The sequence below is a fragment of the Siniperca chuatsi genome, linkage group LG7 (genome assembly GCF_020085105.1).
Source record: "Siniperca chuatsi isolate FFG_IHB_CAS linkage group LG7, ASM2008510v1, whole genome shotgun sequence".
Taxonomy (NCBI): Eukaryota; Metazoa; Chordata; class Actinopteri; order Centrarchiformes; family Sinipercidae; genus Siniperca; species Siniperca chuatsi.
In genome coordinates, this window is record NC_058048.1 from 21555530 (window position 1) to 21570004 (window position 14475).

At 38.2% G+C, this 14475-nt stretch overlaps 1 protein-coding gene across 9 annotated transcripts in view; it reads right to left on the reverse strand.

Moving 5' to 3' along the window:
- lrfn1 (leucine rich repeat and fibronectin type III domain containing 1) overlaps positions 1-14475 on the reverse strand; it is a 168660-nt gene that overhangs the window by 22874 nt on the left and 131311 nt on the right. For all 9 annotated transcript variants that reach the window (XM_044203092.1, XM_044203095.1, XM_044203088.1 and 6 more), the window contains one exon: positions 2799-2914. The gene's annotated coding sequence lies outside the window, so the exon portion shown is untranslated. The remainder of the gene's footprint in view (positions 1-2798; positions 2915-14475) is intronic.

The window sequence follows — 14475 nt, forward strand, 5'->3', positions numbered from 1 at the left end:
AGAACACTGAAGGGAACAGCAGTTATGTTCAATTCAGTAACACAAGCTGGCTAATTAGCATTGTCCCGCCATTCCCTTTGAGCCAGAGGAGGACAAGTGGGAGCCATCCTATTTCTTTGTTCTCAGCACTGTGTGATGCACCCCTGACCGCAGAAACCACAGGGGTTCTGACTACAGAGGGTCAGAGGTAGGAAAAATAAGCTCACCTCCCACCCCCCTTCCTTACTGAACTCCCCCAGGGGAATTACCCAGACCTTTTCCTGAAAATACACCCTCAGCAAAGTACACTTACTAGCAGCACGCTAGATTAGATATAGTGCCTAGATGTACTAGTGTGATGACATTTTCAGGATGCAAACCTACTCCGAGTACACCAGACAGATGTTAAGGGGATACAGGTACCTACTGCTCTTCAGATGCACACAATTATTCTCAGCTGACTGCTCTCTGAAGACGCACTACAGATCATTAACTCTATCCTCTCGTGTACCAGGTTTTAATTAATAGTTTCATGCTATATAATGTACGATTGAAACATGAAATTGCGTTTATGTACTAGTGCAGCATTTTGAGTGTTTTATGGCCCATTTCAGGTTAGTTAGAGATATAGTCAATTACACTACGACGCCAGATAGAACCTTTTTGTACCACACTCAAAATAATTTGGAATGGAAGTTAGTTATCAGAATCAGAATCAGAAATACTTTATTGATCCCCGAAGGGAAACTCTTTGTTACAGCAGCTCGCCTTTACGTCAGTGCACACAGGAAAAAGTACTAGCAAAAAATATAATACAATACACTATAATACAGGTCAGAAAATAAATTACCAGGTGGATATAAGTATAAAATCAAATAAATGTGAAGTACCAAGTGGGTTTACCGGTTGATGATGATAATACAGTATAATAATACAATGTAATAATATAAGTAATAAGTAGTAGTGCAAGTACTGTCAAGTTAAGTGTGGCCTAAGTTAAGTCAAGAGATGCAAGATGGGTGGGGTTTGCCTTTTAGTCCATGTTTAGCTAGGAAAGTAATTATTCACAGAGTATTTTTGTAGCCTTCAACATTATCTGACTAGTTGGCTTGATGGTAACTATACACCAAAAGGGACAAGAACAGGCTGCAAAGAACAGTTAGGTCTGCAGAGAAGATCATTTGTGCGAACCTGCCTAACCTCCAGGACTTGTACACGTCCAGATTCAGGAAAATGAGCAGGTAAAATCAGACCTCACACCCTGGACACAACCTGTTCCAACTTCACACTCTGGTAGGTGCTACAGACCTCTGTGCGCCAAAACAACCAAATACACAAGGGCGCAATTCCAATGAGGGTGTGTGTGTGTGTGTGTGTGTGTGTGTGTGTGTGTGTGTCTGAACAATATACTGTTACTGCCCAGTTGTCAAAATCAAGATGAGAGAATAGAAGAGATGATAAAAATGGCGAGAGGCTCAAAGCCATAAGCGTAACGAACAGCAGTGAGCAGTGGAGCAAGTGCTTTGTGGCCTTAATTTGCCCTGCGTTTTGCCTTTCAGGCGAGATACAGTACATGTTCCCCTACATTATTGGTGAAGGTCATGGGGGCTGTATGCAGTCTGAGAGAAAGAGGCAGGCACTACTCAAGGTTGCAAAAAAAAAACCCTACTACCTCCTCTGCATCTTTTGAGGATAAAAAGAAAATCATTTAATCTATACATTTTTAATGTTCTCCTAAAATTGAGCATCAGTCTTTTAAAATCAATCACCAGTATCATGTTTCTATCAAGGAAACTAAACATTATTTAAAGTAGGGTTAGTGATATAGTACATCATTGTTATCGTTGTTGTTATTATACTACCATTATTATGGAAAGCATGATAGCCTGTTTCAACATAATTATTTGTTATACTGATATAAATGTATAAAAATCTTCTTCTTTTTTGCTGAGGACTGACTTCATTGTGTCCCCTCATTTCCATCTGCCATCACAGTTAAATCAGATGCGTGCTGTCAGGATACAAGTAAAGTCAAAGTACAATAACCCTGTAATACCAAAACATCTACTGTACTAACAAATCATATATATGACATATATGTAATACACAAATTGTGCAATAACATGTACATATTATCCATTATTGTGAAATGTAAATCTAAGCAGGCTGTATATACTGTCCATAAACCACCTGCTGTATACATATAAAGTTACTTCCTACATTTGCCATATATATTTATCCAGCAGCACACTCCCACACACTCTTACAGTATTTGTGACCCTGCAGACATTGTATGTTGTCGTCCATTTGTTGTTTATATACAGTATATGTATCTATTTCTCATACCTACTTGTCTGTATATAACAGCCATATGTTTATGTTTGCTTAGCTCTGTTTAGCTTTAGTCTTTGTTTAGATGCACAGTAAATGTAGTGTTCTCTGCACTGTGTGGAAGCACATTGAGAGCCACTGGAAACCCTGGAGTCAGATTCCTTGTCTGCCTAAACATACCTGGCCAATAAAGCTGATTCTGATTTGACAAACTCCACCCATACGGCTGTTTAAACTGTGTAAAACAAATGCTGCAAAAAAAAAGAAAAGCATCTGCAAATTTGACCCAGTTCTGCTCTGCACCTGTAGTTTCACCATCTTTTCTGCAATAAATTCCCACTGGTGATCTACATAGTACTGCATCTTCAATCTGCTGATACACCACTGCTAACAACATTTTCAGCATAGTTAGAGCTGCCCCAGCTAAAGACAGAGCTGCAACTGCTCACAGTCAATATGCAGTGCCTTGGAAAAAACGACAAACTCACCAGATATCAAGCCCCAGTCTCCATAGCAGGTTTCACATCAGCATCCCAATCAGCTGGCGGTCAGAGAGTCAGAGCTGAGGCAGGCGACTCCCACTGGTGTCACAGGAAAACACCAACTAGAGGACAAGAAATGTGTTTAGCCTTTTTGTTAGAATAAAGACATGTTACAGCTGAGGTGAGTTAGCTAACTACACAAAAAAAACCCCACCAGAAGTATGGTGGGATGTTTATCATTTATTTCTAGACAGTATTCTCATGAAGGAGGCAACATTCCTCAGCACACAAGAGAACCAGTCATACATTCATAATCTCATTGACTGAGCTTGCTTCTTTTTCCACTTGGCAGCTTTGGGTGTGATAATAACACAGATCTGATTATGAAACAACAGGAAAGAAGCATAAGCAGCAGGAGAGGCACCAGAAAAACAGAGTTGGAGATACCATGACTATGAATGTGTGTCCTGTCATTAATATTTCACTGCATCATTGTAGCTAAAGGAAAACAAAGTGTAAAGGGGAGGAGAATGAAAAATGTATCATATTTTGACACAGCTTTGGAATTTTATCTTTGCAAAACAAAGAACAGGTGAGTCTTCTGCTCGTGCTGAGATTTTGTGACTGAGAAAATATGGTGATCAATGCGACCAAATAATTACTGCATGCTTTAACATAAGGTTATTGCCATTATATGCACATATCTGATGAAGATGGATGAGAATAAGGTTTTGTAACTCCCTTAAGAGGCTATTTTTACTGCGTAAATTTTTCTTTCATTTTTTGCTTTTTTCTCAAACAGGAGAGAGGTGATTGTCAAGGTCACAAGCCTTCAGTTTCTCCCTTGTCCCTAAAATTCAAAACAAGTTACATGACATGTCACAGTTCTGCCTGCAGTACAGCAGCACGCAACCCAAGAGAGATTACCATATCGCTCGCATTTGTCTGCAGAGAGCCTTCATGCATTAAAAAACAGAATTCTCCACTCAGGTTCTTCTTCCAGCTCTACTGTACATCAATTTGTATTCAGAGAGGGACTTAAGGCTTGTCACCTTCAGCTATTCATCCAGCCGATGAAGTATTTATGACGCAAGCTTTTGCTTTTTGATACGTCATTCCAATCCTTTTCGATTCATCTCGGGCTGGAGTCAGTGCTGTCATGTCAGTGTTTAAGAAATGAAGAAGAGAAACAAAGTAAGATTGTAGGTGTCACGGATTTCACAGTCTATCATTTCACAGTCTATCATGCCATGCGAATTAACGGCTGCTATTTGTGTGTATGGCGGCGCTGCTGCGGCCCACTCTGACAGCCAATTTGACAGTGAGAGGTGTGACTGCAATGTGACACTGAGCAACAACTGGGAGGTACATAAAGTTGTAAATTTGTTTCGAACAAGAAGTCCTTCACCCGACCACAATCGTCTAACAACTAATTTTTTCGGTTTTATCTTCGTTTCCAAGCATCAAATCATCACCTGGTCCAGCGTGATAAGTCCGGTGTCAGTCCAGGACAAGCCAGTCTCACTTAATCTCCAACATGTCTCCCCTTCACTGTATCAAACACTCTACTTCCCTGCCCCTTTTCCCTCTTGCAGCCACAAGATTCTATCTCTCTATTTCTCTTTTGCTCTGCAGGCCCTTATATGAAGTAAAAAGACAAAAAAGAAAAAAAAAATCCTCATTGCCAGGCAACTTTGGCCAAAGGACATACTATGTCAAGTCATTATCCACCAGGGTGATTCCCTCCTATCTGGGCAAGACAAAGAGTTGTTAGGGAGACAGTCATCCTCATGCGCTGCCAGCTTTGTTACTTAAAATACTCACAAATACAATACTGACAACAGGGGTGGCTGAGACTTTTTTTTTTTTACCTCACTGCGCTTATATTCTGTCTGTCAATCCACACAGAAACGACTTGAGGCTAGTCAGGTTACAGGGATGATGAAAAACATTTCTTTTTCAATCTCTTTCATAAGAAAACAACCTTAACCTTGAAATTCATATAGTCATAAAGGTACCTGCAGTGAAAGCATTATTTGTCCATATATAACAGTTAGCTTGCTGAGAGAATAGCAGAGAGGCAAGGGGATATTATTTTATTAGAATGTGAAAGTGAGATATCTGGAGCAAGTGTTCTTCTATATTATGATTTTCTTAGAGATTTCCTTGGAAAACTCTGCCTACAGCAAGTATCAGAAAAAGCAGATCAGTGCTACATTGATTTATTTAAAGATTGGAATATAATATAATTGTCATTTCATACTTTTTGTCTAAGCATATAAGATTACAAATTACACATTTAGAAGACAATGTCAGAATTATCTTTCTACTGGCTTAAAGAGTGGAGGGATTTTTTCCTTCATAGATATCAGTTCTGCAAAAGCAGCAAAAGAAACCTCTGCAAAAACCTTTAGGCATCTCATTACATCAGATCCTGCTGACCATCTAGGGAGACAAAAACAAGCCTTGGAGCTTCAATCAATTATAGATTTGAGTGAATGCATTCATATTGGAGATAGTCGCCTTTCTTTGTGCTACATTCCCCAGATATAAACAGAAGAGATGGCAATTCCTGAGCTTACCAGCCAGTAAGCAAGGACCCAAAACATTTAATAGACCGCAGCAGTATGGGAAATTCATTCCATCATAGCCATGTGAGGAGGTTTTTGTGTTTATTTATTACAGACAGATAATTATTTTTAAACTGCCTGAGTGGAGTAAAGGTTTTGGTTAGAGTTTAATTTTTCAGCAAGTGCCTCCTTTCCCTAACTGCAGCGATCACAGTGCCTGAGATGAAGACAAGCAATAAAGCAGCCACAGCTGTAACACACTTATTAAAGGACATTCTCAAAGTCATCATGACTCAGCAGTGGACTGACAGAGCCACTCGTTCAGGAAACAGAGATGCTGTTCGGAGGTGTAGAGTAGCATGATAGCTGTCATAACTGTGAGCTCAAACTCATCCTCAGCAGATCCAGGAAACTGAATGCCATCAGACCATTCCTCTTTTCCCCTGGCTTTACAGTAATTTGCTCTTCATGTCAGCACTTTGATTAATGACTTCATTTACACATAGGATCATCTACGCTACATGGCAAAGTATCAATCATAGTACTGTATGTATTTCATGGATTTTCAGCAGCTGTGTTGCCACAGTCAAAGCCTAATTACATCTACCTAATAGGGGTGCATGAACAGCAATGCCCCGAAACTGTGAACATATTGAAAATATGTCACTAAGTGTAGACCTAATGTGTTTATATACATCAAATATATCCAGTTTATTCAATAGGTGCAAAATTGAGTCAACTGGGGACAAAACCACAAATGTGAGATGATTATTAAGGACGAGCAGCTGTTTTTGTCTGAGCCGTTTCCACTAATCTAAAACCTTCAGACCTTCAGACTCTGATGAACGCTCTGATCCCACTGGCCTGACTCGAACAGAGCTAAACTCTTTACTTGAAATGAGACAAAAACAGTTTCAAGGAAAATTGCTTGCAGGAGCAGTTTGATTGAATAATTAGCTTTTTATAAGCTTCTACAAACCTTTGGCATCAGAGGTCAAGAAAAGATGAATGGCGTGTGTATGTGTGTGTATGTGTGTTCCCTGGCCAATCAATACTCATGAATCCGGTACTGCTAGAGGGCAAGGTTACGAAGAACTAAAGGAGTAGGTTGGAATCACAAAAACCCATTCTCAGTGATAATTAAGACAAGCTTTTCAATGAGACTTCATCCAATCACGTCAACACGGGTTAAGTTAAAGGTCTGAACAAGCAATCACATTTTGCTCAACTTACTATCAGATCCTCAAATCCAGATACTGGTCTCTGCATTGTGATTGGAAATCTCTAATGCAGCTCAACCACAATGCAACTAGGGCTGCGACTAACAACATTATCTACATTATCGATTAATCTTCAATGAATTGGTTGAGATACCTAAACATGAAATGTTCGGCATCTTTGAATAAACAACACTAAGAGTCTACAGCCATGCTCAGTGAGAGTGTACTTTCTCAGTGGTGCTTTGAGCTGAATGCTAATGTCAACATGCTAGCATGCTCACAATGACAATGCTACCTTGCAGATACTAAGCAGGTTTAGTGTTCACCATGATCACCATCTTAGTTTAGTTTAGATTTGCTAATTAGCACTAAGCACAAAGTGGAGCTGCCGCTGGGAATTGCATTAGTTTTGCAGGTATTTAGTCATGAACCAAAGTATTGCAAAAAATAAACTTTTGACCTGAATCTTCAATGATTTATCTTTTCAGCTCTAAGTGCAACAGAGGGAAGTAATAAAAGAGCATTGCCATCCAAGATAAAAACTACAGCCAGATGAGATATTAAACTGTGATATTTAGGCCACATACAGTGAGGAGGTGTCTTAATTGTGTTGAGATGCTGTTGTTTTGCACACGCTTCTCCGTGAAATGTTTTTTAGATCATTTTGGCTCCAGTTAAATTAGAATACTTTGGGTGAGCATTGGACATGTTTTAGAGATATGATCAGCCAAAATCTTGTAAAACCTCGTAGTAGGTCATAACTTACTAAACATCAAACATCCTAATATGTTATTAATCCAAAGCAACTGGCAAGTGATGAATCATTTAATCTAAGATTGCAGTGAGCCAATATAAATAATAAAGTTAATGTTGCCTTCGAGAGTGTTGACATTTTTATATTACAAAATAAAAGGCATCATCAAGAGCATGAAGTGCAATAGTCTTTTTTTCTCTTTATGAGACAAATTCTACAGTAAAACATAAAGTTAATTCTTGATCTTGTAAATGGTATTTTGACAAAACTTTAGGTCCACTTACTAGCTCTTTCTGCAGCTTTTAACCACATGCAGGGTCAGTTGCTGTTATGTTTTTATCAATAGTACTATTATGTTAAAGTGGGTCTTTTGTGGCTCCAGAGGGACCCGCATGTAATCTGATAAATTGTTGTTGGGTCTGAAAACTACTGAAAACTAAAGTTTGAAAATTAAAAAAATCTGGATGTTTGGAGTTAGAAAGAAGTGAGTTTACCATTCGTCTGTAGCCCGCTCCTCATCTCGACTTGAGGCTAGCGGCTTGAGGTTGCATTAGCCGCTACTAGCATAACACACCTGAATCGCTCAAGTTGCATTGTGGGTAATGCGAGACAAGGAAGAAGAACGTGTGGAATAAAAATAACGATATCCTGGTTCTGCTGCATCGATTTTGATGTCTTTCATGAGTACTCTTTTAAGCACAAGGTCACATGTCAACAAATCCATCTCCATGACAACTGAGCAAATGATGTGATACAGCTGAAAACGCCGATGTTATACCACGGGATACTTTCACATCTTCACCCTTCCTGTGCTGAAGATAGATCAGTGTCTCAGTGTTTTTAATAAAAAAAAAAACAACAACAAAAAAAACCAAGATATATTTTCCCTTAAGAACAAATTGCTCACTAGGATTAGATTTCGCATTTCCCTAATTCCCAAACAACGGTTTTGCAATGTGGTTCCACCAATTACATGCTTAATCCTTCCACAGGCAGGTCTGTAAATCTTAACACAGTGAAAAACACAATTTTCAGGGGGTTTGACATGTTCATGTCACATCAACAGGACAAAATATTATGAGGGCTTAGGTAGCGGAACAGTAGCAGTCTACATGTGGCTTTGAGCAGAATATGAGATTAGTATGAATGGTATGAAGAACTCCCACTGCTCAAGCTGCTCTTATTAAAAACCTAAAACAATAATTCATCTGAAGATCTTTTCTATTATTTTCACTGTGCTATGTTCTGGACTTGCTTGGGTGAATATTCATATCTAACTTCATTAACTCGGCAAAACGTTGCTAACAGAGAGAATACAAAACAGCTCATGATGAAGAATGATACAAATTTAGATCACCCTGTGATTGTTTAAAAACAGTGCGAGGTGGTATTGCTTTCTGCAAGTCTCATAACATTAGCATGCAACGTCACTTCAGTAATAGTGACACTTTGATCATTCTCTGCAGCCATAATAAAAAAAGACAGGCCTGATATACTAAATGAGGGTTTTACAACTACCTCTCTGGCCCCATTGAGCTTTAACCTGAAAATGCAAATCAGCTTCATGAAAACCAAGTGATTTCATGGTTCACTGACTGCTACATAAGCATATGGTCTACAGTCTCCAGGAAAATGTGTTATAGAGGAGGGGGTAAACATGAATCTTACCTTAACCCGTAACTGTTCATTTTAAAATCATTCAGTCATATTTAGTGCACTTGTACTATACTGCAGCATCACAGTTTGCTGCATTATACTCTTTGGGATCATTTAAAACCTCAGGGGAATCCTAGCGATCCACACGGCTATATTATGCCATCAGTATTTACAGTATGTGGAAAAGACATGGTCCTCTGTTCACAAATTCAAGCATGAAGATTACAAGGGCTTAGCACGACAAGTATTAGCATATCCTGTTACATACAAGCCTCTAAGAAGGGTTATAAGAGAGTAATGGAGCTGCCTTTAGCTGGTTGAAATTTTGTACAATTAATTGAATACTGAAAAAAAACTGCAGTAAAATATTAGCACCTTTGCTGTATAATTGCTTCGATATCAATGATTCTGAGGGATTCTGAGTCAACAGATTTGAAGGCTGAGGAGAGAAAAAAGCTTTTATTATTTTTACTATCCCCTCTTCCCCAATAAAGTGGGAGGGCAAAACCATTTTCAGAGCCCCAAGCACAAGTGTAATTTGCTAAATGAATGTGACAACTTGTCTGTAAACAAGAGCTGGGACTAACTATGAATCATACTGGCTAACCAGATATTCTTCCTTATTTACCATCTGCAAATAATGTCAGAGTTGTGCCTGAGCGCTGCCAGAGCTGTCACTTTGACAGGTTGTGGAGGTGGTGGTGCAACAAAACAGGTTAAAAAACAAGTGCTCTTCATTTCCATCCCCTCATGAAAATATCCCAATACTCTGCAGGCTGCTAAATACTCAGCCTTCTGTAATTTGTGTTTCATTCTTGAATTTATTGCCAACTGTACCAGGATTTGTCTGTCAAGACGAGAGATGGGATGAAGAGACTAAACAGGAGAGGAGAGGTTTGATAAGATCGTTTCCAATATGTCAAAAGAGGAATACAGGGAGCTTATCTGATGTCCTCAGATGGCTCTCGTTTCACTGGTGCTGTATCCCAAAAAAATATTTATTTCATTTGTCTTTTGGCTTTCCTTTAACATTGAACAAATTCAATTAACTAAGCAGCACTATAAGAATACTGTGAAGGCTCAGTTACATTAGGTGCAGAGGGTGAGTTGTACTTCTACAAACCATTTCATTTCACCTGTATTTTGTCAGTTTAACAGTGACACATTGTTTCACATATCATACTGACTACATTTATCATTAGTTTTGAGTTCTTCTTGCCTGCTTTGGTTTCAGTCCTGTTTGTTACCTGTGTCCTGACATGGCATTACTACAGCACAAGAGAAAGCTAGGCACCGACTTCTTTATACTAAAGGGTGGAGTATTTGGTCAGAACCAACTCATCTGTATTCATAGGGGAGCTCAAAAACCTGAGCAATAACTTCATGTGTATTATTAAATAATAAATAATAATTGTATTTTCAGCCACGCTAGCATTGTGGGTCTGTTAGTCCACCAAATATCTCAACAACTATTGGATTATGAACTATGGATTGCCATGAAATTTGGAAAAGCCAATCATGTCTCCTCAGGTTGAATTGTAATAACTTTGGTGATCCTCTGACTTTTCCTCTAGCTGTCAAAAGTTTAATTTGTCCAATATTTTGGTTTATCATCAACATGTTATCATTGTAATTGTGAATATGTTAGCATGCTGACATTAGCCTTTAGCTCAAAGCACCATAAGTACAGCCTCACAGAGCCAATGGCATGGCTGTAAACTCTTTAGTCTTGTTAAATTATACAGATGATACACAATGATACATTGTGGATTAAACTGAGATTTTTATTTACAGCTCATGTTAAAGCTATCTCTTCACTTTAGTTTAATGTAATATATGCTCCCTGTGCCCCTTTGTGTTTCTCCTTTTGTCTCCTTATCCAACCCTCTTAGAAATGATGTTTATCGTACTAATTTGCAACAACAAATTTTGAAGGAAACATATTGCTGCTTGGATAATGTTTTCATGAACATAATGAGGAAACGATGTTAATGAACATATCTTGCAAGTCAACGCATCTGCAAAATGTTACCCAACAATGCATTTAATTCGTTTTCCTACAAGATCCTCTTGTTGCAACTAAGTATGATTTACCTGTTTTCTTGGTGATGTTTAGGCACTCAAGACACTTTGTCAAGGTTAGGGAAAGGCAATAATGACTTGAAGCACAAGACACAATGTGTTTACCTTCTTACCATTTAACCCAAACCACAATCTTTCTCTAACCTTAACATAAGAGCTTCTGCCACCTATCCCTAACCACACATGAGGATGCAAACCCCAGGCTCCAGTGTCAAAGTCCTGCACATTGTACCACCAATCCACTTTGACCACCTCCCAACTATTTACAAAAATGTACTACCCTCTTTGATGGAGAAAATGTTACATGTGAACATAATCTGGGCAGAATCCCATCAAAAACGTAATTGTGAAAATAAATTAGTAGTATAAAATTTTAATTTCTAGGAGACAGGGCCTCCAGTGACCTCAATTTCTGATTTGGACTTCAGTTCATAGGAGGCTTGAAAGAGCTTCATTACTTTAACTTGTTAATTGTTAATGTGCTCATATTCAGGTTAAAGTGGTTCATTTCGCGTGGACATTGAAATTTAGGTAAATAAAACCCTTAATATGCACTGTGTCTCTTGACGTGCCTGACTTGCTTGATCCCTCACAAATATATGAGCACATATTCTCTCACTGAACGTCTTGGAAGTGGAAAAAACCTCTGCACCTCCTTAAAACAAATACTGAGAACCCCCAGCCTCAAAACATCAACTATTAATCACATTTGAAGCTATGTACTTAAAAGTGAAATACCCACAACACCTCACTGCCCTGCATGGTCTTGAACTACACAATCAAAGGGAGCTGTCACACCAAAGCAGAGTTTAACTGGGGGACAACGTTCATGTACTTCACGGCAATCTTGAATTCTGTTTCATCACGAGTATCTGTATTTTTTCTGACAAAAATGACATTTTAGACTGAAGCGTCTTTTTAAAGAATTACTAATTCAACCTCTTGAGCAGAGAGGGAACAAAGCATTTCCTGTCCTTCACTGCAAACAAAATGGAAGACAACCTCAACATCTCTACCCTCATATTACTGTTAACTCATTGTTTATCAGTTGAATTCAGGATGTGATTTTCTTCCTTTGCAAATTGAAGGTTTTTCATATTTAAACTGATTACAATAAATAATTTATGTGAATAGATGCTCTGTCAATAGATAAATAAAGCTGAATATTCAATATACGTCAACTTCAAAATACAATAATTTACAGGAACTGTGCATATTTGGAAATGACTGAAATGAAAGTGAATTTCCACCAGTCCCTTTAACATAATGCACATTCCCGAAGCTACACTGGTTACCCTGTTTTTGATTCTATGCACTTGGGCACATTTATCTCTGTATGTATTATTGATATACTTGGGAGATAATGTTACAACAAGGTCTTCGGGATCCATCCACCTCAGATGGATAGCTGTTTTTTCAGGACTCTCAGTGAGTCCTCTTGGTGCATTTGACAGTTGTAAACATATGTATACTGCTGGCTTGGCTGAACCAGCCATTTATAATGGATATGGAGTCGTGTGGGGTGGAACAAGTCACCTCTGGTGAGATACTGGGACTCTATAAAATGTTAAAATAGGCCTCTCCAAATATGCTTTGCATTTCCATGAATAATATCCAGAGCTTAGAGTATGAAAATGTCAATCGCTCTCTGCCAGGCCTTCTGAGGTTTTAGAGTACAATGAGAAAATATGTCTTTCTTAAATGTATGTCACTTCTCCACCTTGGTGTGCTGCAGTCAGTCAGTATTTAATAATCTGGACTAAAACTTCTTCAAAACTTCAAGATGTGCAGTATGCCATTGATTAAAATACAGCCGTTTATATACAGCAACCCAGCAGTTTTTCCATATATTTCATTCAAACTGTATTTTTCTTCAAGGTTTTGGAATAAGGAGATTCCCCAAACTGCTACCTTCTACTCTAAATTGAGTTTTAAGATATTCCACGGCACAGACATTTTCCTTGAGCTTCCCTTGTTGCTGTTTGTGCTTGTGATTGCTCTGTTTGAATTCTTTTTGATCTCAGTGAGGCAGTTGACACCACAGACCAGGTCATCCTGCTTGAAAGCCTCGAAAAAGGGGTTTATGTCACAGTTACTGCCCTTCAAACGGTTCAGACCATAACTCGCTGATAGATCATTTCCAGCTGCTGGAGGTAGTGTATCATCTCGACTGTATTTCCTGTATGGTGTTTCCCATGGATGGATTTTAGCTCCTTCCACAATTAAATACTCTTTATCTGCACAAGAGATTTTAATCAATATTCAAAAATATTTGCAAAGAGGTTCTGACTGTAATTTAATTATTTAGAAGAAATGTTCTGTCAGTACATAATGAAAGCCAATACCAAATGTTCAATAACCTTTGGAACAGTAAAATCTGTTGAACTAATGCAAATGAATGAAAGTGAATTGCCTCCAACCCCTGACTATGTCTTCTATTTTTGAGGCCACACTGATTTCCACTGTATTTAAATCTACACTGTCAGGCACACTTATCTCTGCATGGTAATAATATTGGATGATCCAACTCTGATTATGATTCTGATATCATTTGCAAACAGGATATCTATTTCCCCAGCTAACACTGACTAGTTCCTGCCTTTAAAAACCATTGATAACGTGTTTGAAACGTTAAGCAATATATATCAGACATGCTATTTTTATGCTATCTATAATAGCAATAAAAAGATGTTCATGTGCAGTCTGTAATGAAATTATTAGGACTGAATCCTCTGTCAAATTACACCAGCAGATTCACCTTAATGATTGGCTTGCAGATATAAATTATTATCTCAAAACTTTCTGCGAGTTAATGATAATGAATCTAGGATTGCTGAATTCCACCCACTCAGCTCTATTAATCTGATTCAACAAAAAACTAAAACATATCTGCAGCCTTTAGGTCTGTGCATCAGAATCTAGTGTTTTTTTTACTCAGATCTTCTTCTAAGATCAAGATGTAAGAACTGTTCCGTCTTACTTCCTCCAGTGAAAGTACTGATAGAATATGGTCTTTTCCAACCTTGAGAAAATTATCCAAGCTTTTATTTAATCTCATTTTCATCATCACGACTCATAGCACCAATTGAATATTTGAAGTCAGGCCAACTAAGAGCCAGGATCATATTACCACTAATTTGGTGATTTTGTAGCAGAGCTTCCTTAGTATTGCTACTGATACTAATTTGTAACTTTTCCCTTCAAGACTCTTTGACTATGAAACGTAGTGAAGCGTTTAGGCTGTAAAAATGATCAACACCTTTTAAAATACCTCTCAAAATACATTTTCCAGACAGGCATAATGTATATAATTAGCTTCTACTTCATCCTGACCTTCTTATTTGACCTTATCTTAAATAATTCCTGCCTTTTTATTGTTTGCCTAATAACTTTTATTGACT